At 47.1% G+C, this 23863-nt stretch overlaps 1 long non-coding RNA gene across 1 annotated transcript; it reads right to left on the bottom strand.

Moving 5' to 3' along the window:
- Window positions 1–10168: 10168 nt before the first annotated feature.
- On the bottom strand, window positions 10169–10703 carry LOC135515270 (uncharacterized). The gene is made up of 2 exons (XR_010451772.1): window positions 10534–10703; window positions 10169–10433 (listed from the first exon to the last, which is right to left on the bottom strand). It is a non-coding gene; the product is annotated as an uncharacterized LOC135515270 (long non-coding RNA).
- Between the last annotated feature and the right edge of the window lie 13160 nt (window positions 10704–23863).

Raw genomic sequence — 23863 nt, 5'->3', positions numbered from 1 at the left:
AAGAGTTTATACTGGACATGGGAGTTGGGTGAACCTTGATATATCAGTACTGAGCCAAGCTGTACTGTGGCGAACTGGTTACACAGCCACCATTGTGAAATTAACTATCTGAGCAACCACACTACGGTTGGGGTTGACACGTTACTGTGAAGGGATGGGTAGTTTGTAGCTGCCATGATGCCACTTGATCCCCAAAGAGTCTGCAGTTCCACATTAGCCCAGTTGATGGCGCTGCTCCACTCATTTGCTTTCCTTATCACTGCTGTACCTAAACTCTACGTTATAAGGCATTATTAATCTCCTCCACCCAAAAATATAAACTCACATAGATTACAGATTTCTATCTCTGTCCGCTTTCATGAGAACACTGGAATCCTGAGGACCAGAATTAAAATGTGTCATATGTCGTTTCCTTCTCACTGTTAAATTGTTTTAGGGAGGATGGAGCCCCTAGAACTCACAGGGACCTGAAGGTAGATCTCCCTACCTTTCTCTCTGTGCCTCCCTCACTTCCTCCTTCACGCCGTCCCTCTCTCTCAATTCAATTTAAGTGATTTATTGGCATGGGAAATGTATGTCTACATTGCCAAAGCAAGTGAAACAGATAAACAAAAGTGAAATAAACAATAACAAATGAACAGTAAACATTACACTTAAAGGTCCATTTGTCTATATACAGTGTTGTAATGATGTGCAAGTAGTTAAAGTACAAAAGGGAAAACAGGGAAACACCTTTCTCGCTCGCTTGCTGTTTTACTCACTGACTCTCTATACCTCACTTTTTCACTCCCTCACTCTCTCCCCCTATTTTTCTCTATTCTCTCTTGTTGCCTCCCTCTCTAAACCTCTAATTCTCTCACCCACGCCATTGTTCTCCCTCTGTGAACATGCCCCCTGTCCGAGCCCACAAGCCCCAGCCTGTCCTAGCCCACAAGCACCAGCCTGTCCTAGCCCACAAGCACCAGCCTGTCCTAGCCCACAAGCATCAGCCTGTCCAAGCCCACAAGGCCCAGCCTGTCCGAGCCCACAAGCCCCAGCCTGTCCTAGCCCATAATCCCCAGCCTGTCCTAACCCACAAGCCCCAGCCTGTCCAGGGCTCTCCCCTAAAGGGACAAGCCCCAGCCTGTCCAGGGCTCTCCCCTAAAGGGACAAGCCCCAGCCTGTCCAGGGCTCTCCCCTAAAGGGACAAGCCCCAGCCTGTCCAGGGCTCTCCCCTAAAGGGACAAGCCCCAGCCTGTCCAGGGCTCTCCCTAAAGGGACAAGCCCCAGCCTGTCCATGGCTCTCCCATAAAGGGACAAGCCCCAGCCTGTCCATGGCTCTCCCCTAAAGGGACAAGCCCCAGCCTGTCCAGGGCTCTCCCCTAAAGGGACAAGCCCCAGCCTGTCCAGGGCTCCCATCAAGCCCCAGCCTGTCCAAAAGGGACATGCCCCAGCCTGTCCATGGCTCTCCCCTAAAGGGACAAGCCCCAGCCTGTCCAGGGCTCTCCCCTAAAGGGACAAGCCCCAGCCTGTCCAGGGCTCTCCCATAAAGGGACAAGCCCCAGCCTGTCCATGGCTCTCCCCTAAAGGGACAAGCCCCAGCCTGTCCATGGCTCTCCCCTAAAGGGACAAGCCCCAGCCTGTCCATGGCTCTCCCATAAAGGGACAAGCCCCAGCCTGTCCATGGCTCTCCCCTAAAGGGACAAGCCCCAGCCTGTCCATGGCTCTCCCCTAAAGGGACAAGCCCCAGCCTGTCCATGGCTCTCCCCCCAGCCTAAAGGGACAAGCCCCAGCCTGTCCATGGGACAAGCCCCAGCCTGTCCAGGGCTCTCCCCTAAAGGGACAAGCCCCAGCCTGTCCAGGGTTCTCTCCTAGCCCCCAGCCTGTCCAGGGTTCTCTCCGATAAAGGGACAAGCCCCAGCCTGTCCAGGGCTCTCTCCTAAAGGGACAAGCCCCAGCCTGTCCAGGGCTCTCCCCTAAAGGGACAAGCCCCAGCCTGTCCAGGGCTCTCCCCTAAAGGGACAAGCCCCAGCCTGTCCAGGGCTCTCCAAGCCCCAAGGGACAAGCCCCAGCCTGTCCAGGGGGACAGGGCCCCAGCCTGTCCAGGGCTCTCCCATAAAGGGACAAGCCCCAGCCTGTCCAGGGCTCTCCCCAGGGCTAAAGGGACAAGCCCCAGCCTGTCCAGGGCTCTCCCCTAAAGGGACAAGCCCCAGCCTGTCCAGGGGGACAAGCCCCAGCCTGTCTCTCCCCTAAAGGGACAAGCCCCAGCCTGTCCAGGGCTCTCCCCTAAAGGGACAAGCCCCAGCCTGTCCATGGCTCTCCCCCAAGCCCCAGCCTGTCCAAAAGGGACAAGCCCCAGCCTGTCCAGGGCTCTCCCCTAAAGGGACAAGCCCCAGCCTGTCCAGGGCTCTCCCCTAAAGGGACCAGCCCCAGCCTGTCCAGGGCTCTCCCCTAAAGGGACAAGCCCCAGCCTGTCCAGGGGGACAAGCCCCAGCTCTCCCTCTAAAGGGACAAGCCCCAGCCTGTCCAGGGCTCTCCCCTAAAGGGACAAGCCCCAGCCTGTCCAGGGCTCTCCCCTAAAGGGACAAGCCCCAGCCTGTCCAGGGCTCTCCCCTAAAGGGACAAGCCCCAGCCTGTCCAGGGCTCTCCCTAAAGGGACAAGCCCCAGCCTGTCCAGGGCTCTCCCCTAAAGGGACAAGCCCCAGCCTGTCCATGGCTCTCCTCTAAAGGGACAAGCCCCAGCCTGTCCAGGGCTCTCTCCTAAAGGGACAAGCCCCAGCCTGTCCAAAGGGACAAGCCCCAGCCTGTCCAGGGCTCTCCCAAGCCCCAAAGGGACAAGCCCCAGCCTGTCCAGGGCTCTCCCCTAAAGGGACAAGCCCCAGCCTGTCCAGGGCTCTCCCCTAAAGGGACAAGCCCCAGCCTGTCCAGGGCTCTCCCCTAAAGGGACAAGCCCCAGCCTGTCCATGGCTCTCCCCTAAAGGGACAAGCCCCAGCCTGTCCAGGGCTCTCCCTAAAGGGACAAGCCCCAGCCTGTCCAGGGCTCTCCCATAAAGGGACAAGCCCCAGCCTGTCCAGGGCTCCCTAAAGGGACAAGCCCCAGCCTGTCCAGGGCTCTCCCATAAAGGGACAAGCCCCAGCCTGTCCATGGCTCTCCCATAAAGGGACAAGCCCCACAAGGCTCTCCCATAAAGGGACAAGCCCCAGCCTGTCCAGGGGGACAAGCCCCAGCCTGTCCAGGGCTCTCCCCTAAAGGGACAAGCCCCAGCCTGTCCAGGGCTCTCCCCTAAAGGGACAAGCCCCAGCCTGTCCAGGGCTCTCCCATAAAGGGACAAGCCCCAGCCTGTCCAGGGCTCTCCCCTAAAGGGACAAGCCCCAGCCTGTCCAGGGCTCTCCTAAAGGGACAAGCCCCAGCCTGTCCAGGGCTCTCCCTAAAGGGACAAGCCCCAGCCTGTCCAGGGCTCTCCCCTAAAGGGACAAGCCCCAGCCTGTCCAGGGCTCTCTCCTAAAGGGACAAGCCCCAGCCTGTCCAGGGCTCTCCCAAGCCCCAGCCTAAAGGGACAAGCCCCAGCCTGTCCAGGGCTCTCCCATAAAGGGACAAGCCCCAGCCTGTCCATGGCTCTCCCTAAAGGGACAAGCCCCAGCCTGTCCAGGGCTCTCCCTAAAGGGACAAGCCCCAGCCTGTCCAGGGCTCTCCCTCAAGCCCCAGCCTGTCCAGGGCTCTCCCTAAAGGGACAAGCCCCAGCCTGTCCTCTCCTCTAAGGGACAAGCCCCAGCCTGTCCAGGGCTCTCCCCCTAAAGGGACAGGGCTCTCTCCCCCTAAAGGGACAAGCCCCAGCCTGTCCATGGGGCTCTCCTAAAGGGACAAGCCCCAGCCTGTCCATGGCTCTCCCCTAAAGGGACAAGCCCCAGCCTGTCCAGGGCTCTCCCTAAAGGGACAAGCCCCAGCCTGTCCAGGGCTCTCCCCTAAAGGGACCAGCCCCAGCCTGTCCAGGGCTCTCCTAAAGGGACAAGCCCCAGCCTGTCCAGGGCTCTCCCATAAAGGGACAAGCCCCAGCCTGTCCAGGGCTCTCCTAAAGGGACAAGCCCCAGCCTGTCCAGGGCTCTCCCATAAAGGGACAAGCCCCAGCCTGTCCAGGGCTCTCCCCTAAAGGGACAAGCCCCAGCCTGTCCAGGGCTCTCCCAAGCCCCAGCCTGTCCAAAGGGACAAGCCCCAGCCTGTCCAGGGCTCTCCCTAAAGGGACAAGCCTGTCCAGCCTGTCCAGCCTGTCCAGGGCTCTCTCCTAAAGGGACAAGCCCCAGCCTGTCCATGGGGCTCTCCTAAAGGGACAAGCACCAGCCTGTCCATGGCTCTCCCCTAAAGGGACAAGCCCCAGCCTGTCCAGGGCTGTCCTAAAGGGACAAGCCCCAGCCTGTCCATGGCTCTCCCCTAAAGGGACATGGACTCTGGGAGGAATGTCAGTGATGGACATGTGTTACTGCCAATAGGCCCCAACACAGACATGAGTTATACAGGACAACTACTGTTATACTGTCGACATCAGTTGCCGGTTGATTTAATTGTTGTAAACAGGGGAGCCATGAACCTAATATTCTTGAGGAGGAACTTTTTAAACAGACAAATGAGCATGATATGCCTCTGGTCGTCGCTCAAAGTCACAAGCACTTTGGTGTTCAGAGGTGGGATTTGAAACATGCAGTACCAGGCCACAGCCTACACAGAGAGGAAGAACACCAGCCTCCACACCACTTCCCCACCCTCCTACCTTCTCCCTGTAGCTGTGGAGGATGGGGGAGGAAGAGGCTTCCTTCCACAGGCCTGACCTCCAAGAGTCCAGAAACCCGAGCTCCTCAATGAAATATTTAGAGCTGCTGCTTTATCCGCAGTGCGTTGGTCAAAAGGGCTGCGCCACCCGGGCCTGGCTTCATGACGTAATGCACAACCTCATACTGACCTTCTGATAGGACAAGGCAGAGCCCGATGGGTCAGGTGACCTGTGGGGCTGTGCCTCTGGCGCTATTATAAACCATCTCAATTCCCCCAGGCTCCACAGCGGACTGCTATTGGTCCAACTGCTGTAGGCTAGTTGGTGAATGATGCCCTCATGACCTGTGGACCCATTAGCTGAATACTGAGAGTAAAGATACTCACTGGCAAGGACTGCAGGACAGCGGCCTTCCTTTGTCAATACATGTGTTTTACCCAAAAGCTCCTGACAGTCCTTAGTGTGTATCTTTTGAGCTACTGACAGTCATCAGTGTGTATCTTCTGACCTACACAGTCATCAGTGTGTATCTTCTGACCTACACAGTCATCAGTGTGTATCTTCTGACCTACACAGTCATCAGTGTGTATCTTCTGACCTACACAGTCATCAGTGTGTATCTTCTGACCTACACAGTCATCAGTGTTTATCTTCTGACCTACACAGTCATCAGTGTGTATCTTCTGACCTACACAGTCATCAGTGTGTATCTTCTGACCTACACAGTCATCAGTGTGTATCTTCTGACCTACACAGTCATCAGTGTTTATCTTCTGACCTACACAGTCATCAGTGTGTATCTTCTGACCTACACAGTCATCAGTGTTTATCTTCTGACCTACACAGTCATCAGTGTGTATCTTCTGACCTACACAGTCATCAGTGTGTATCTTCTGACCTACACAGTTATCAGTGTGTAGCTTTTGAGCTACTGACAGTCCTCAGTGACTGCTGCCATCTCTAACAGGTTTCTCTTGTGAAATAGATTTGATGTCAGTGAGACTAAACTGTATATTTAAATGTTAAATAAAATAAAAACTCTGTAACCATGGTATAATGTTGTTACAGAATGTCATTACGTAACACACTGTGTCAATCTAAAAACATCCAAACTGAATGAAACCTGCAGAAACATTTTGAGATTGGGAGAAATGTAATTCTGTAAACAACGTGCACAATGCACACATCTCCTGCTGCACTGCTTGGGGGAGGGGCTCTCTGTGAGCTTAATGCTGGTACAAGGGTGTGGAGTCAGAATCCTGCTGTCCCAGAATGCCGCAGTGGGATTGAGGTATGGACACCGCCCAGATGCTCTCTCCTCTCTGTTTATAACGGAGTAGGATGAAGTTTCCTGTAGACGCTGATTTTGGGTCAGTTTAGCATGTCCCCCAATGATGGTTAAAGGCCCAGCCCAGGGCAGTCAAATGGGTGATTTTCCAGTGTTTTATATATGTCCACACTGAGGTTGGAATAACACTGGGAAAGTGTATAAATGATGATAATGCCATTTAATTGTTAGAGCTGTTTGAAAATACTACATGACATTTCAGCCAGTTTTGGTGGGATGGAATTTTGGCCTTCCATGGTGACATCACCATGCGGTTAAAGTAGTTAATAGACCAATAAGAAAGAGAGTTCCAAACATCTGCCAATAACAGCTACATTTTGATTTTCCCCTCCCAACTCAGACCACTCCCAGACAGTTCGAGCTAAATTCTTGCTTGAGAAATGGCTCTTTACTAAGAAGCTATTTTTGTTCCTTTTTGATTATTTGAATTGAAAACAACAGTTCAGTTCAGCGCTACTCCATCTATGTCAATTTCCATTTAATATCATTTAAATGGTATTCACCAAAACAGCATTTCACACCAGACCTGGCTTCAAATACATGCATGTTTAAGTCCAACCTCCTCCCCAGGCTGTTTGAGGCTAGAAACGAGTTAACTCTAAGCCTAGGCCTACTAGTGATGAAAGTACAACTACAAGACTGCTTTTCCCTCTCTCATCTGAGCCTGGCAGTCAGGAGACTGGGTGCCGGTCCCAGCTGGATGAAATGACATCCCCATGGGTGAATGTAACACCATGCAAACTGGCAGGGTTTCTCTGGCTGGGGCTGGATAGCAGGCAGGCAGGCAGGCAGGCAGCAGACTCTCTCAGGTTTCCAGCTCAGTTTCAGGGGCACAGTGGGGGCCTACTGCACATTGATCCCAGGTCTTTATTAATGGATGACCTACTGATTAAAAAGGCCTCCCAGTCCACATATACAGGTATACACACACACACACACACACACACACACACACACACACACACACACACACACACACACACACACACACACACACACACACACACACACACACACACACACACACACACACACACACACACACACACACACACACTTACAACTCACAACCTCAAGCTATATGTATATTTTTTATACTAATTACTGCTTGGATGGAAAATTGAAATAATATCTAAAACACTATTGGTGTTGATGAAGTCCTCTTGCTTTGATGTCGAGTTTTCCTTCAAGTCTACTGTATGTTATTCAAATTATTTTGGGATAGCAGTGCCGCAGATGCCCAATGGTAGTGCAATATTCTGCAGCAATATTGCATCATCACCATCATTTTCGATTCAGGCATATATATATATATATATATATATATATATATATATATATATATATATATATATATATATATATATATATGTTGCTAATATATGCCAATATATATATATATATATTCAAAATGTATATTGACAATGATACCCCCGTAGTTGTATATGGAGACTCCATTATTATAATCTGATATTATTTCAATAATTGCATCGTGTGAGAAATGGACCCGAAAGAGTAGCCTATCATATTAAATATGGGCTATCATTTTAAATTAATATTTAAATTGTATATAATCTAAGGAATTTGTTGTAGCCTATTTCATTGTATTTATTAACAATTGCATGTAACCATAGCCTGCACCAAATATCCAGCCTTCTAAACATATCAATATATTATAGACTATCTAACCTAAAACCAATGTATAGACATCTTTACCTACTGGTTTATATTTTTTAGGGTAAATGGTGGTGTGTGGTGTCCTTTCCATCCCAGAAAGATTCATGCGTCGTAATCCGCTACACAAGGGTGGATTAGCAGCACCAGATTTGCGTTCGAAATCAGGCAGAAATATCTAGCAAATGAGTTTTTTTGGAACAAGCATATTTGATCCAATGAGCGTATTCTTACATTTGTTAAGAACATATAATTCAGGTCGAGGTTGTCTACGTTTTCATTTAAGAAAAGTATGATTCATTTTTCATTCATTCAAACATTCTGTCCATTTATTTATGCACACATTCTGGCATTGTATCATATCAACATGAAACAAAATATGCAGAAAGAAAATATGTATCCTACCCCTAACAAATTCATTGAATTTTCCAACTGATTATGTGTCATATTGCGCATGATACTAGGTCTATAGTCAGATCCCGAATGATCATCAAAAAACTGATGTCCATCATTAACAAGTATACATATTGAGGGCCCGCATTATTTATTCAGTTGGCTGCTATCGCATAGCCTAAACCCTGAAAAGGAGACGCCATGCCACACGAGCGGCGGTACATCCGATACCTTTCCTGGCAGGTGGGAGAGGAGGCTGAACCCAAAACGTCATCTGGAATGGCATGGCACAGTGGGGCAGAGCGAAATTAGATTTTTAAATATTCATTGGGCTACTCTTTCTTCTATACTGTGCCTGGTGCACAGATGATTCGCAGCTCGAATTTCCACTTTCCAGGTGGAAAACAAGTATGCGATTTGGAGAGGTTTTGGCCGCGCTCAGGTTCACGGCTGACTACTACGACAATGTGTTACCAAGGATAGATTTCACTGTCGCTATTCTTTTTGGAAGGGAGGTAACCAGATCAGTCATATAGGGCTACTGAAGCCGTTTGGATTACTTCAAAATATTAGGTCGTTTTTTCCCACTGCGATATCTGTCCAATTATTAACAGCAGGTAAATGGACTCTGGTTAGCTCTCAGAGAGGAGTATGGGTAGAATTCACCTACATATATTAGACATCCAAAGCTCAAGAATGCCAAACCTAGTTTAGCCTAGTGGAACGACTTTGGCCTAGTGGTGAGGCGCTCAGCTGCGTAAAACCGCACGGCCTGGCTGTCAGTTCACCGGTTTGTGCGTTATGGACGATGCGTTATGAACGAATCGAGTGACGTCTTCGCCGGAGAGTTGACTGTCAACTGCTTGGACACTCTGCACGTCGTGGTCCTCACTCTTCAGGTTGTATAAGATCATGATTGTGCTGAAATAATAGTATAGCAGAAAGGTGATGTCATCGGCGGACAATTGGCAACATTTCATTCCCTTTAGTCTTACATGCATCCAACAAGCGCATGATGATTTATTTGGCAATTATCTCAACTGTTTGGTAAATTACAATACACATATTGGTAGACTGAAATTGTGTAAGCCTACTGTCAGCCTTAACATGATGGGTAATAGGGACAGACGTATACCGCATTGTGACAGCTTGTTCATATGAAATGCTGCTTTTTAGTTCTTCTGGATAATTATTGGCCATCTGGACGCGGTCATTTGATCCTCCTACATCAATTTAACCCAAGAACTGCAGGCTCAACAGTATTCCAGCCGACTAAACCTAATCCTTGAGTGGGGGCTGGGAAGATGCAGCCATTTTCTCTGTATCATAGGCCTATGGCTTAATATCAGAAAATGCAGCATAGATAGACCTATTCTACAATTAGAAAAATCACATGATTCAATTAAAATAAAAAGTCTAATATGCAATGCCTGATGTTGTGGCTAGCTAAAAAGTAGTGCACTAACTATTTATATGAATTGAGTTTATGTATTGTACCATATGTATAAATTGTCGGTAAAACAAATAAAACAGGCTGCGTGAAATGTGCAATAGCAATTGGATAGGCTTTCCCTGCCCTACATCCATAAATAGCTCTTTGTAATCATCAGAGGTAATATCAAATAGCCCTTTCTAAATGTTTAAAAAAAAATACAATTCAGTACAGGGCAAGTCCGTCGATCCGTTATACTCCCTCCCCCTCTCCCTCTCCTTTCCGCCCTAGACAGAGCCTCTTTTGTCTGCTGGGCACCGCAGGTAAACACCTGTCTAACTTTATCCAGACAGACACAATCAGGACTGTCTTGCGTACACGTCCGCTGCAAAAAAAGAACTTACTATTATGTTTAGATGTTATATAACAGGTATCATGTTGTATCATTGCCCTCCATAAAACAATGGTAAAATGACCCACAGCAGGATTTTGCTAAACGAATTTCGGATAACTTCTATTTAATTTGTAATATGTGTATGTGAGGTCAAAATACTTGCTAGAAATATCAATTAAAAGACATTAAAATAGAAAAGTTTTATTCCTAATAGTTACAACGTAGGCCTCTCGCCAATGTAGTCCCAAAACCATCAGAGCACCATAGATACAGAATCATAGAGAGCCTCTTGTTAAATCAAGTAACAGCCTAAAGAGGGGCTGGACCAAATTATTCTCCATTAAATAATTTAATCCAGGGAGCAACCAATCCTCATCTGCTCAGGCTGCAATGGTCCTCCAGCCAAAATCGAAGCACTTTTAATGTTGCCTTGCCTCCCGCGAGCTCCACCTTAAAAGAAAAAAAAAGCACTTGAGCCAGTGACATCGCAAAATACGAGAGACAGAGGCGGGTTTGGATTATTCCTTTGGTACGATAGTAAGATGCTTACAAACTAATTATCTTTTCCATTGGCAAATCCTTGCTCTCACAGACCAAACAAGGAGCAACGGCTTGTGTGCAGAAGTAGAGCCTTTGCAGCATGCGGCAGGATAGAAGGCAGGAAAACGAGGCAACCAGAAGACTGGCGCACCTGGAGTCGACAAAACGCCGCGGATTGAGCCTCTCTCGCAGGTAAAAGAAAGGTTGGGAAAGAGAGGCGAATCGTATGAGGGGAACGGGGTTGGAATTGACATTTGATACCCAGGAAGTCAACGACGCCGCTTGGATTTCTTTGTTTCATTGTAATTCTACAGTTTTGCTGAGGTTTAGGCAACTTCGAACGAAGTTTTATTTTGTCGAAATGGGGCGAGCACATCGCTATATGTTTTAAAAAGCGTTGGCTAGACAAATATTGATTTGAATATGCTCTGCTCAAAGTGGTGAGCTCTGAAAAAAAGTAAAGGGCACCTCAATTAAGTGTTTATTTTTTCCCCAGCTTTTAGAATAAGTCTAGTCTTAGGTTAGGTTAATGTTTTTTTCGATTTGCTAATGCACATTTCGTCGCGCATCGAGAACAGGTAGGTTGATTCTTATTTGAGAATAGTTTAATATAGGATAATAATGCGATTTGGTAGACCATCGGTCCTCAAAAACTTTTTTTAATGACTGTATTTTCCTTTAAAAATGTCTTTATTTTGTTGGAGAAACATTTCATCTGGCAACATTACATTTCTGTAATCCGTTAGTCTATTCCAAGATAAAGCAATTCGGACATGCTTCAGCAAACTAGAACAATTATTAGCCATTAAATTAGGCTAGACTAGAAAATACATTCAGTAAAATATAATAACCATGTGTAGCCTAACATTTAATTTTCTTATTTTGTTACAATATAACATTCCGAACAATATTTTACTGGATGGTTGTAGCCTATCTATTACATCGTAATGAGCAATATCGTTCTTAAAAATGTCTTAGGGAAATGATTTGGATCCTACCACAGGCTACGGGTGAAATTAGAGCAGGTGTAGGCGAATTATGAGCCATTACACCTGTTTATACAGTAGTTTATACGTTTTGTATAGGATATGGACCTTAACTGCTACAACTAGTTTCATATGTCTGTATTTCATTTAGTCTAACTGTAGTGTAGAATATTTCTGGAATTGTATTTTGGCTACAATCATTTGTATATGGAAAAATGTAACGAAATCCCCCATATAGCCTAGGCTACAATATGATGATCTTAAAATTAAATTATTTACATTTTCGTTTGTTTTATTTATGTGCCATATAATGCTGCACATTTATATATATTATTAAATTCGATTTTATTTTCAATTTTTACAGTCTTGTTTTTTCATCAATTGGTAATTACACTTGTCAACTAATTCGTCAACCCTATTGTGCCCTCAGAGAGAGACCATAGCAACATCGCGTCAAATCTCTCCTAAAATAACCGAAGTTGGAGGACTTGCAGACTCCGTAATCAGACAAATGCGATTAGACGAAAAGGCTTTGCAACTGTCATTGGGGTTAAATGAACGATGGGTGTCCAGAATACACCACGGTAGAGACGGGCACGCAATACACAGCACCTTTAGTTGGCATTGAGTACTTAGTAGGCTAATGATTGTTTTGTCTCTGTACTCAAAATAGCTTAATTCATAGATAGGCCTAGGCTACGTAATACATGTGGATCAGTTTACTAATTTAATTGTTAATTGTTAAACATGTTTCAAATCAATGAAAACTCCATCTCTAACCAGAATGTCATTTATTTTCTGTTTCAAAATTTGAAATAATCTTATTGAAATATTTGAAACCTTATCTTCATTCACATATAACACTTTGTGAATTACTTGTTTACCATACTATATTTCATTTCAAATCTGTCTGTTTTTTCATAGAATCTTCTGCATTTTATATTGATCTTTTATAGAATTTCAAACGGCTTTTAGATAAGCAATGGGGGGGGGGGGGGAGGGGAGAACTACCTTATGTAAATCTCAGGTTTTTTAAATTAGAATGAATGGCCAATGATACACAGAAATTAGGCTCTTTAATCAGCTGGAAAAAAACGAAGACAGGTCAATCTGACTGGATGCAGGGCTTTTCCAACTTGGGCTTTTTAGTGCTATTGATTTCTCCAGGAAATGGCAACGGGAGTTCTGCTCTGGGAGCCATTTGGGTGTCTGAAAAATCACTTAGAACATGGGTTGAGATCTGGAATCAATGTGGGCTCTCCTCCACTGCAGGGCCCAGGGTGAGGGAGCTAATGGCTGAGTGTGGGGCCCATTGGGGTGGAGCAGAGCAGAGCAGGGCAGTTTAGGATGGAACATCACACTCACAGACAGATGGTAGGGAAATAATCAGCTGTAAACGAGAAATAGACAGGCTAGATGACTCGTAAGGGAGAACTTTGGTTTATGTCCTATGGAGGAATATAGGTTTGTTTGATGGGGGTTATTTTATGCGTGGGTTCTACTTGGAACCAAAAATGGTTCTAACTGGAACCAAAAAGGGTTCTCCTATGGGAACAGCTGAAGAACCCGTTTGGAACCGTTTTTTCTAAGAGTGTATAGCCTATAGCCTTTGGATTGGATAGAGGACACTGCAGTTATGATGTCAAACTGCTGCACTTTCCCTGCAACGCCTAGTGCAAAGGCAGGCTGGCGGCCATTTTCTGTTTTGAACAGGGACTGTGTTGCATAGCCCAGAAACCCATGGGTGACCGTGAGACCCATTGACTGGCTGTCAACACACACAGACTATTGTCTCTGTTGTGGACAGAGGGCACTGCAGCATCCTGAGCTTGGCGGCACACTCACCATAAAGGACTATGCTCATTACCTCATAAAGGAATCTATGCATGATAACATTATGCTGGAGGTTTTCTCTTTATAAATAGATTACCGCTGCAATATGTATGTTGTTTGTCTGTGCTTTATAGTCAAGGGAAATGTGTTAAGTGTGCTGGTATCATAGAACAGTAGGCTATGTAGAAATAAGGGCCTCTTTGGCACAATGGAAAGGGAAAGGGGGATACCTCGTCAGTTGTACAACTGAATGCATTCAACTGAAATGTGTCTTCCGGATTTAACCCAAACCTTCTGAATCAGAGAGGTGCGGGGGGCTGCCATAATCGACATCCACGTCTTCGGCGCCCGGGGAACAATGGGGTAACTGCCTTGTTCAGGGGCAGAACGACACATTTTTACCTTGTCAGCTCGGGGATTCGATCTAGCAACGCAGGATGTTAGGGAGTCAGGGACAACGTCTGTTTTCTGGATCTTTCCATTGCAGCCATGTGTCTCTAGTGTAAAAGCTGGTGCAACAACAACAACCTTGATGAAAACAGTTGCAATTTGCCAGGGCACAATAGCTCCCGTGGATATCATCCACAATATTGTTCTATTTTGAATTTTGGTTTAATCTGTGAAGATTAAATGATGGAAATATTTTAGCTGCTGGGCAGAACAGTCAGTTCCTAAAAGAGGCCTGTACAGCCTCTATGGATGGTACATTTTCCTTCTCTCTGGCCTGCCTGTGCAAAGACCCTAATGTGGCAATGTAATCAATCTGCTAGGCCAGTATAGCCAATTAAGACGTCAATTGGAGGGCGTCATACCGGACGATATTAGCATTTCTCTGACAGAAGAGCTTAGGGGAACAGAGGTAGATGTAAAGAGATCACCAAGCAACCAAGGGTCCTCAGGACCACTGCTGTCACAACCAGGGTCGTGTTCATTAGGGTCCTCAGGACCACTGCTGTCACAACCAGGGTTGTGTTCATTAGGGTCCTCAGGACCACTGCTGTCATAACCAGGGTCGTGTTCATTAGGGTCCTCAGGACCACTGCTGTCACAACCAGGGTCGTGTTCATTAGGGTCCTCACGACCACTGCTGTCACAACCAGGGTCGTGTTCATTAGGGTCCTCAGGACCACTGCTGTCACAACCAGGGTCGTGTTCATTAGGGTCCTCAGGACCACTGCTGTCACAACCAGGGTCGTGTTCATTAGGGTCCTCAGGACCACTGCTGTCACAACCAGGGTCGTGTTCATTAGGGTCCTCAGGACCACTGCTGTCACAACCAGGGTCGTGTTCATTAGGGTCCTCAGGACCACTGCTGTCACAACCAGGGTCGTGTTCATTAGGGCACGTGGTGCCAGGTAGTCCCTCCCTTTTTCAGTACATTTTCTTCCATTTTGTGCTTAATGAGCATGACCCACCCTTAAACTTGAGGAAAAAAGGCTTATGGGTAAAGGTTGGATGCTTCTAAGACAGGATCTTTCTCAATGAGTCTCCATCCAGACGGTAATCGTCTAGATTCGGGTGGAAGACTTCAGGTTACTTCTGGGTTTGGTGCTACTGCCATGCTATTTGGATAACCAAATGTTGGGCCATTGGCACCTTTTGGAAGGTTAGAATGGTGGTTAGTGTGAGAGGATGACTGGCATATTCTGTGTCCTTATTAATAGTTTTATGTTGTGCCATCTTTTTCACTTGGGGTGTTATCAGGTGAAGATGGTGTAATAAGCAATTCTGAAGGTCGTTTCTTACTGGGCACAGATGTCATCAGTTCAATGTCTAGTTTTGATTTACATTTGGTTGAGATGTCAACTAACGTTAATTCAACGTGAAATCAACATAAACATTTACCATGTCACTGGATTTAGTTCAAAAGTTGGTTTAAAAAAATACAAAAATCCCTTACTTTGAAGACTAATCAGTTTTCCATGTTGATTCAACTTCATCACATTACATTTTGTAGTTGAAATGACGTGGAAACAATGTTGATTCAACCAGTTTTTGCCCAGTGGGTTTTGTGTTTCTGTATCCTGTGGTTGTATAATGATCCCTTGTTATATCAATGTGTTATAACAGCGTAATATATATATATATTTTTGAATGCTAAGGATATTAAGACCCCAAAACAAGTCCCAGACATCTAATAAAGATGGGTGAATACTGATGTTGAACAGCCTTTTACAACATTTACAAGATGACGAGCTTTGGCCTAGGACCATCTGGCATCTTTATCAAAGGGCTGGGGTAATCTCGTAGTCCTCTTCATACGTTGTGTAAAAGTATGGCATATCTTCCAGCTAAATTGAAAATACTCAAACTAAAGATGACAGGTTTTGTAACAAATGATTGGCAGAAGAAATGCCCTGTTTTCAAACTTACAACTGAAGTGAATGAAGTGTGCAGTATCATCTTGGAAACAGTGAGATTTATGTAATGAATGGATGACACATTATTACATATTTACCTCTTCACTGCCCTAAATGTAGTGACTGTGTATTCACTCGCTCTATTGCTTGCACACAATTGCCAGAATTGCCAATATTACACAGCCTTTCCCAGAAATCCAAAGATGGCAGTTCAGGGCGATTAGCGGGGAGGAATTAGTCGCGGCGGTCTACTATCCGAGGAAGTGGACTTACGGTCAGTCTCACATCACCAAGGCATGCTGACCATCGATTTATTTCCTCGAACGCCATTCCATCCACTGCAGCAGTGCCTCTGTGGCTGAGCTGCGTCTCTCCATTCAGGTGGGAAAAACATGTTGCCACTTTTCTCTCAGTCTGTTTACATCTCTCTTTCTACAGTCTACTCTCACCTGTCTCCCTCCCTCCTCGCATCTTCTCTCTGTCTCTCTTCAGTGTTCTTCTTCTTCCCTCTCTCCCTCTCCCGTGGTCTCTCGTTTCCTGCAGAGTTTGGCTTTACAGGGCTGACTGACTGGCCGACTGGCTGGCTGGTTCTCTAATATGTGTTGGGGTGATGATGACTCCTGTTCTGTGTATGGCACTGGTAGAATTCACTGTGAAAGCACACTATCAGTGAATTACCATAGGGCCATAAACAGAGCAGAGAAAGAACCACTGGATGACGCCCATCCATTCCTAGAGCTGACTAAACTCTCCCTTGTCTTCCTCTGCTTGGGGTGAATGTGATATCTCTGTTTCGGGTGGTATGAGTACTGCTACGGATCTTTGATTGGGTACCTTTGGGCCTTTGGGATCTTTGGTGTGTCCCTCACCATAACCGCATCGACTTGCATTGGGACATCTCCACCTCTGCTTCTCTTCTTCGCCCATTTTGGCACTAGCACATTTTTGCTTCTGTATATATGCTTTGAGCAATCATGTGTAGTGCCAATATAGGACAAGATAGATTGACGTCGTTGTTTGGGGGGAATTCAACATTCATTGTGTACTAATGCTACCGTGTCTTGTCTCCTGCATTGACAGTTGTAGGACTTTGACCTGATTGATGCTCTGTCTTCTCCTGTCCTGTGTAGGTCATTTTCTATTCTCAGTACAATGGAATCTGAGCCTCATTATCTGAATGGATCAACGGAAAATTCAATAGACCAATGGACCGCTTTTAAAATATATTCTGCTGACTGCAAGTGTGTGTGAGTCTCGCATGCCATCCCCTCTGAAACCATTCCTTTTAGCATTGACAATGATGAAGATGAAAGTCAAGGGTTTTATTGCCTAAACTCAAAAATATGTATAAAATATAATAGCAGAGTGGAATGTTGCATGACAGCAGATAGGAGCAGATTGATTCATTGCCTGTACCTTCTTCCCCCTGTAATAGCTGTGGTTTTAGAGACAATGCTAGACGCAACCTTAAACCATCCATGTCCCATCCATCGGAGTTACTGATTCGCTTTTCGGACGGACAGGCCTGGATCGGCCAGGCAGCTCTCTGGCGGTGTTTGGCAATGGTAGAACTCACACTGGTGAGGTAGCTGGATCCGGTGGTTCTAGACTTGCCAACTACTGCTCCAGAGCTTCAGCTCAGCCCATCGAGACCAGTGAAGACATCAAGGCACTCTCTATGGTGTAACTCTTCAATGTTCCTATAACGCATCTCAACATTCTCCAAATGAAGACACCCTCTGGATGGCTAGGATGGGGATAGCTTCCTCCCTGAGTGAGTGGCTGTTGGTGGTGAAGGGTGGGGTGAGTTTTCTGTATTCCTCCCCTCCACACCCCAGTCTCAGAGCTCCATTGAACCAACCTTACAGGGAAGTCTCAGAGCTCCATTGAACCAACCTTACAGGGAAGTCTCAGAGCTCCATTGAACCAACCTTACAGGGAAGTCTCAGAGCTCCATTGAACCAACCTTACAGGCAAGTCTCAGAGCTCCATTGAACCAACCTTACAGGGAAGTCTCAGAGCTCCATTGAACCAACCTTACAGGGAAGTCTCAGAGCTCCATTGAACCAACCTTACAGGCAAGTCTCACAGCTCCAATGGAACCAACTTTACAGGCAAGTCTCACAGCTCCATTGAACCAACCTTACAGGCAAGTCTCACAGCTCCATTGAACCAACCTTACAGGCAACAGTCTCAGAGCTCCATTGAACCAACCCTACAGGCAACAGTCTCAGAGCTCCATTGAACCAACCTTACAGACAACAGTCTCAGAGCTCCATTGAACCAACCCTACAGGCAACAGTCTCAGAGCTCCATTGAACCAACCATACAGACAACAGTCTCATTACTCCATTGAACCAACCATACAGACAACAGTCTCAGAGCTCCATTGAACCAACCATACAGACAACCAGTCTCAGAACTCCATTGAACCAACCATACAGACAACAGTCTCAGTACTCCATTGAACCAACCATACAGAAAACAGTCTCAGTACTCCATTGAACCAACCATACAGACAACAGTCTCAGAGCTACATTGAACCAACCATACAGACAACAGTCTCAGAACTACATTGAACCAACCATACAGAAAACAGTCTCAGTAATCCATTGAACCAACCATACAGAAAACAGTCTCAGTACTCCATTGAACCAACCATACAGACAACAGTCTCAGAGCTATATTGAACCAACCATACAGACAACAGTCTCAGAACTACATTGAACCAACCATACAGAAAACAGTCTCAGTACTCCATTGAACCAACCATACAGGCAACAGTCTCAGAGGAAAAGAGGGTTTGCGTTCCAGCTACAGGAATATCATTCAGGAAATGTGACAAGATCTGGTCTCTCCTCCGTGGGACGTGACTGTAATGTACCCAGACTTTTAGTAGTTATAATAGTAAAAAGGAGCTTTTGAATAGAGAATGTTATTTGTCATGCCTTACTAGCCTGGTCCCATATCAGCTTGTGCTATTTTGCCAACCCCAATAGCCCTTGTCATGCCAAACAACCATAAGATGGCAAGACAGCACAAACAGATCTAGTGCCAGGCTATAGCTCCATCAGCGTTGAATAGAATGCAAGTCCAGTTCCCAAGTCTGTATAATGAGCCCCCTGTCTGTTCTGCCCATGGCCAGCCAACAGGGGGCCATGCCTCCCTCTCTGGAGTCCCAGACAGAATTAGCAAACTGTGTGGTGTCGTCTTACCCACCTCTTTCAATGCACCTCTTTTTCCCTCCCGTCCCAACCTGCTTGAGAAAAGAGTGAGAGAGTAGGAGTCTGTATTCTCAGAGAGAGAATGACTTTGGTTGTTAGAGAAGCCCATAGCCAGGAAGCTACTGCAGTGCTCTGCTCAGGGTCAGGGTAGATCAGGGTCAGGGTATCTGCTAGTGTAGGTGACAGGGGGATTGGGGGGAGGGGGGGTTAAAACCCTTCATCTGCTTTTGCATAAATCCTTACTATACACTTCAGCTTCGGCTTATATGATTTGTATCGTCACTCATTCAGCCGGGGGCTATGTCTGTTCTGTGCGCACGCTGTCATTTGACCTGCACAGCGGTGGTTTTAGCTTTTGTGTTGGAAAGCCATTCAAATTTAAAAAGAAGGGAAGTGGTAAGATTGTGGTTGAGAGACAGCCAGTAAGCCTCGATAGACAGCCAGTAAGCCTTGATAGCCAGTAAGCCTCGATAGACAGCCAGTAAGCCTCGAGAGACAGCCAGTAAGCCTCGATAGACAGCCAGTATGCCTCGATAGACAGCCAGTATGCCTCGATAGACAGCCAGTATGCCTCGATAGACAGCCAGTATGCCTCGATAGACAGCCAGTAAGCCTCGATAGACAGCCAGTATGCCTCGATAGACAGCCAGTATGCCTCGATAGACAGCCAGTATGCCTCGATAGACAGCCAGTATGCCTCGATAGACAGCCAGTATGCCTCGATAGACAGCCAGTAAGCCTCGATAGACAGCCAGTATGCCTCGATAGACAGCCAGTATGCCTCGATAGACAATTAATATGCCTAGATAGACAGCCAGTAAGCCTCGATAGACAGCCAGTATGCCTCGATAGACAGTTAATATGCCTAGATAGACAGCCAGTAAGCCTCGATAGACAGCCAGTATGCCTCGATAGACAGCCAGTAAGCCTCGATAGACAGCCAGTATGCCTCGATAGACAGCCAGTATGCCTCGATAGACAGTTAATATGCCTAGATAGACAGCCAGTAAGCCTTGATAGCCAGTAAGCCTCGATAGACAGCCAGTAAGCCTCGAGAGACAGCCAGTAAGCCTCGATAGACAGCCAGTATGCCTCGATAGACAGCCAGTAGATAGACAGCCAGTATGCCTCGATAGACAGTTAATATGCCTAGATAGACAGCCAGTAAGCCTCGATAGACAGCCAGTATGCCTCGATAGACATAGACAGTATGCCTCGATAGCCAGCCCGATAGACGATAGACAGCCAGTATGCCTCGATAGACAGCATGCCTCGATAGACAGCCAGTATGCCTCGATAGACAGCCAGTATGCCTCGATAGACAGCCAGTATGCCTCGATAGACAGCCAGTAAGCCTCGATAGCCAGTATGCCTCGATAGACAGCCAGTATGCCTCGATAGACAGCCAGTATGCCTCGATAGACAGCCAGTAAGCCTCGATAGACAGCCAGTAAGCCTCGATAGACAGCCAGTAAGCCTCGATAGCCCAGTAAGCCTCGATAGACAGCCAGTATGCCTCGATAGACAGCCAGTAAGCCTCGATAGAGACAGTATGCCTCGTAGACAGCCAGTCGATAGACAGCCAGTATGCCTCGATAGACAGCCAGTATGCCTCGATAGACAGCCAGTATGCCTCGATAGACAGCCAGTAAGCCTCGATAGACAGCCAGTATGCCTCGATAGACAGCCAGTATGCCTCGATAGACAGCCAGTATGCCTCGATAGACAGCCAGTATGCCTCGATAGACAGCCAGTATGCCTCGATAGACAGCCAGTAAGCCTCGAGTAGACAGCCAGTATGCCTCGATAGACAGCCAGTATGCCTCGATCAGAGTAGACAGCCAGTATGCCTCGATAGACAGCCAGTATGCCTCGATAGACAGCCAGTAAGCCTCGATAGACAGCCAGTATGCCTCGGTAGACAGCCAGTATGCCTCGATAGACAGTTAATATGCCTAGATAGACAGCCAGTAAGCCTCGATAGACAGCCAGTATGCATCGATAGACATCCAGTATGCCTCGATAGACAGTCAGTATGCTTCGATAGACAGCCAGTATGCCTCGATAGACAGCCAGTATGCCTCGATAGACAGCCAGTATGCCTCGATAGACAGTCAGTATGCCTCGATAGACAGCCAGTACAGCCTCGATAGACAGCCTCCTCGATAGACAGCCAGTATGCCTCATAGACAGCCAGTATGCCTCGATAGACAGCCAGTACACCTCGATAGACAGTTAGTATGTCTATAGACAGCCAGTATGCCTATGCCTCGATAGACAGCCAGTATGCCTCGATAGACAGCCAGTATAGATAGACAGCCAGTAAGCCTCGATAGACAGCCAGTATGCCTCAGTAGACAGCCAGTATGCCTCGATAGACAGTTAATATGCCTAGATAGACAGCCAGTATGCCTCGATAGACAGCCAGTATGCCTCGATAGACAGTCAGTATGCCTCGATAGACAGCCAGTATGCCTCGATAGACAGCCAGTATGCCTCGATAGACAGCCAGTACGCCTCAATAGTAAGCCAGTACGCCTCGATAGACAGCCAGTACACCTCGATAGACAGTTAGTATGTCTAGATAGACAGCCAGTAAGACTCGATAGACAGTCAGTATGCCTCGATAGACAGCCAGTACGCCTCAATAGTAAGCCAGTACGCCTCGATAGACAGCCAGTACACCTCGATAGACAGTTAGTATGTCTAGATAGACAGCCAGTAAGACTTGATAGACAGCCAGTATGCCTCGATAGACAGCCAGTACGCCTCAATAGTAAGCCAGTACGCCTCGATAGACAGCCAGTACACCTCAATAGACAGTTAGTATGTCTAGATAGACAGCCAGTAAGACTCGATAGACAGTCAGTATGCCTCGATAGACAGCCAGTAAGCCTCAATAGACAGCCAGTATGCCTCAATAGATAGTTAATATGCCTAGATAGACAGCCAGTGTGCCTCAATAGACAGCCAGTAAGCCTCAATAGACAGCCAGTAAGCCTCAATAGACAGCCAGTAAGCCTCAATAGACAGCCAGTAAGTCTCGATAGACAGCCAGTAAGCCTCAATAGACAGCCAGTAAGCCTCGATAGACAGCCAGTATGGCTCGATAGACAAATCTCTGGTGAGTGGTGCAACCTGTTTTCTGCTTGACAAACAGATTCAGATTCACTTGACTCTATTCTAGTCTCATATTGCCAAACTTAACATGCATGGGCGACATGTACATTATTACGGAAAATGCATTTTTATCTCTTGATAATGTGATGATTGTGACTTGTGAAACCCAGTCCTGACTCTGTAATGTAAGTGCACCTGTTGACATTCTAGCTTTTACATTTTTTCTCCATAGAAAATCACAGTCTCTCTCATGCAAATAATAAACTTATTCAAAAGACTACCCCATTGTCTCAGACTCCTGTAACGATCTTCTCTGCTGTAGTATAGTGCATTGTGGGAAAGCTATCATCAATTCAGGGGCCTTCTCCAGATGGGCTGCACCTCTCAGGTTACACCACATTTTTCAGCCCCCTTTCTCTCTCTCTCTGTTTCTCTCTCTGTTTCTCTCTCTTTCTCTCTCTCTATCTCTGTCTCTCTCTCTACCCCCAGCCCCCCACCCCGGCTCCCTCGGCCCTTCTCAATCTCCGTCTCTCTGTCTCTTTCTCTGTCTCTTTCTCTCCCTCAGAGGCGTGATGAGTGGTGCTCAGGGTTAGGTTGGGAGAGTTGGGCTGAGGGCAGAGACAGACGTGCCTGTACTCCTCTAATGCACCCAGGGGCATTAGTAAAATGAGATTAGGACCCATCGTTCTTACACCAGTGTCTGGGCCGGAGGGATGGTAACAGAGGTGGTGTGAGTTGGTAGTGTTTCTCTGGAAGGTGTGGAGGCCATTACTGGGGCGTGAGGGGAGACGAGAGGATGCAGCATCAGCACATGCTGATTGGCTGTCAATATCTTTGGGTGATCTGATGGAGAGGTTAGAGAAGAGATCAAATGTGTTACACGTTGGTGCAACTAATTCAACCCAATTAAAGGTTTATACAGCTGTATGTGAAGGAAAATATGCCTTCCATTTAAATATTTAGTCTAACTATGATGAAACAGGTACAGCATATGCTAACTATCATAGTTATAACCCACTATGAGACAGAGTAGAGCACTTAGTATACTGATAGTAAATGTTGCTATAATTCAGAATTATCCCCTGGTTCATCCAACACATTGTGTGTGTGTGTGTGTGTGTGTGTGTGTGTGTGTGTGTGTGTGTGTGTGTGTGTGTGTGTGTGTGTGTGTGTGTGTGTGTGTGTGTGTGTGTGTGTGTGTGTGTGTGTGTGTGTGTGTGTGTGTGACAGTGGAGTCTTGTTCAGCCCCTTCCCTTCTTCCCCTATCAACTAATCAGCCCTTCCCCTTCTCCCCCATCTCCTATCAGCTCCACCCACTCTCCCCCATCTTCTATCAGCTCCACCCACTCTCCCCCATCTTCTATCAGCTCCACCCACTCTCCCCCATCTTCTATCAGCTCATCAGCTCCACCCACTCTCCCCCATCTTCTATCAGCTCCACCCACTCTCCCCCATCTTCTATCAGCCCCACCCCCTCTGCCCATCTCCTATCAGCTCCACCCACTCTCCCCATCTTCTATCAGCCCCACCCCCTCTCCCCCATCTCCTATCAGCCCCACCCCCTCTCCCCCATCTCCTATCAGCCCCACCCCCTCTCCTCCATTTTTATCAGCCCCACCCCCTCTGCCCATCTCCTATCAGCCCCACCCCCTCTGCCCATCTCCTATCAGCCCCACCCCCTCTCCCCCATCTCCGATCAGCCCCACCCCCTCTCCCCCATCTCCTATTTCCCCACCCCCTCTGCCCATCCCCTATCAGCCCCACCCCCTCTCCTCCAACTCCCAGCCTCATCTCCCCATCTCCTATCAGCCCCCCAT

This window comes from Oncorhynchus masou, chromosome 27 (genome assembly GCF_036934945.1).
Source record: "Oncorhynchus masou masou isolate Uvic2021 chromosome 27, UVic_Omas_1.1, whole genome shotgun sequence".
In the NCBI taxonomy this organism is placed as follows: domain Eukaryota; kingdom Metazoa; phylum Chordata; class Actinopteri; order Salmoniformes; family Salmonidae; genus Oncorhynchus; species Oncorhynchus masou.
This window is presented reverse-complemented; position numbering and strand designations above follow the sequence as displayed.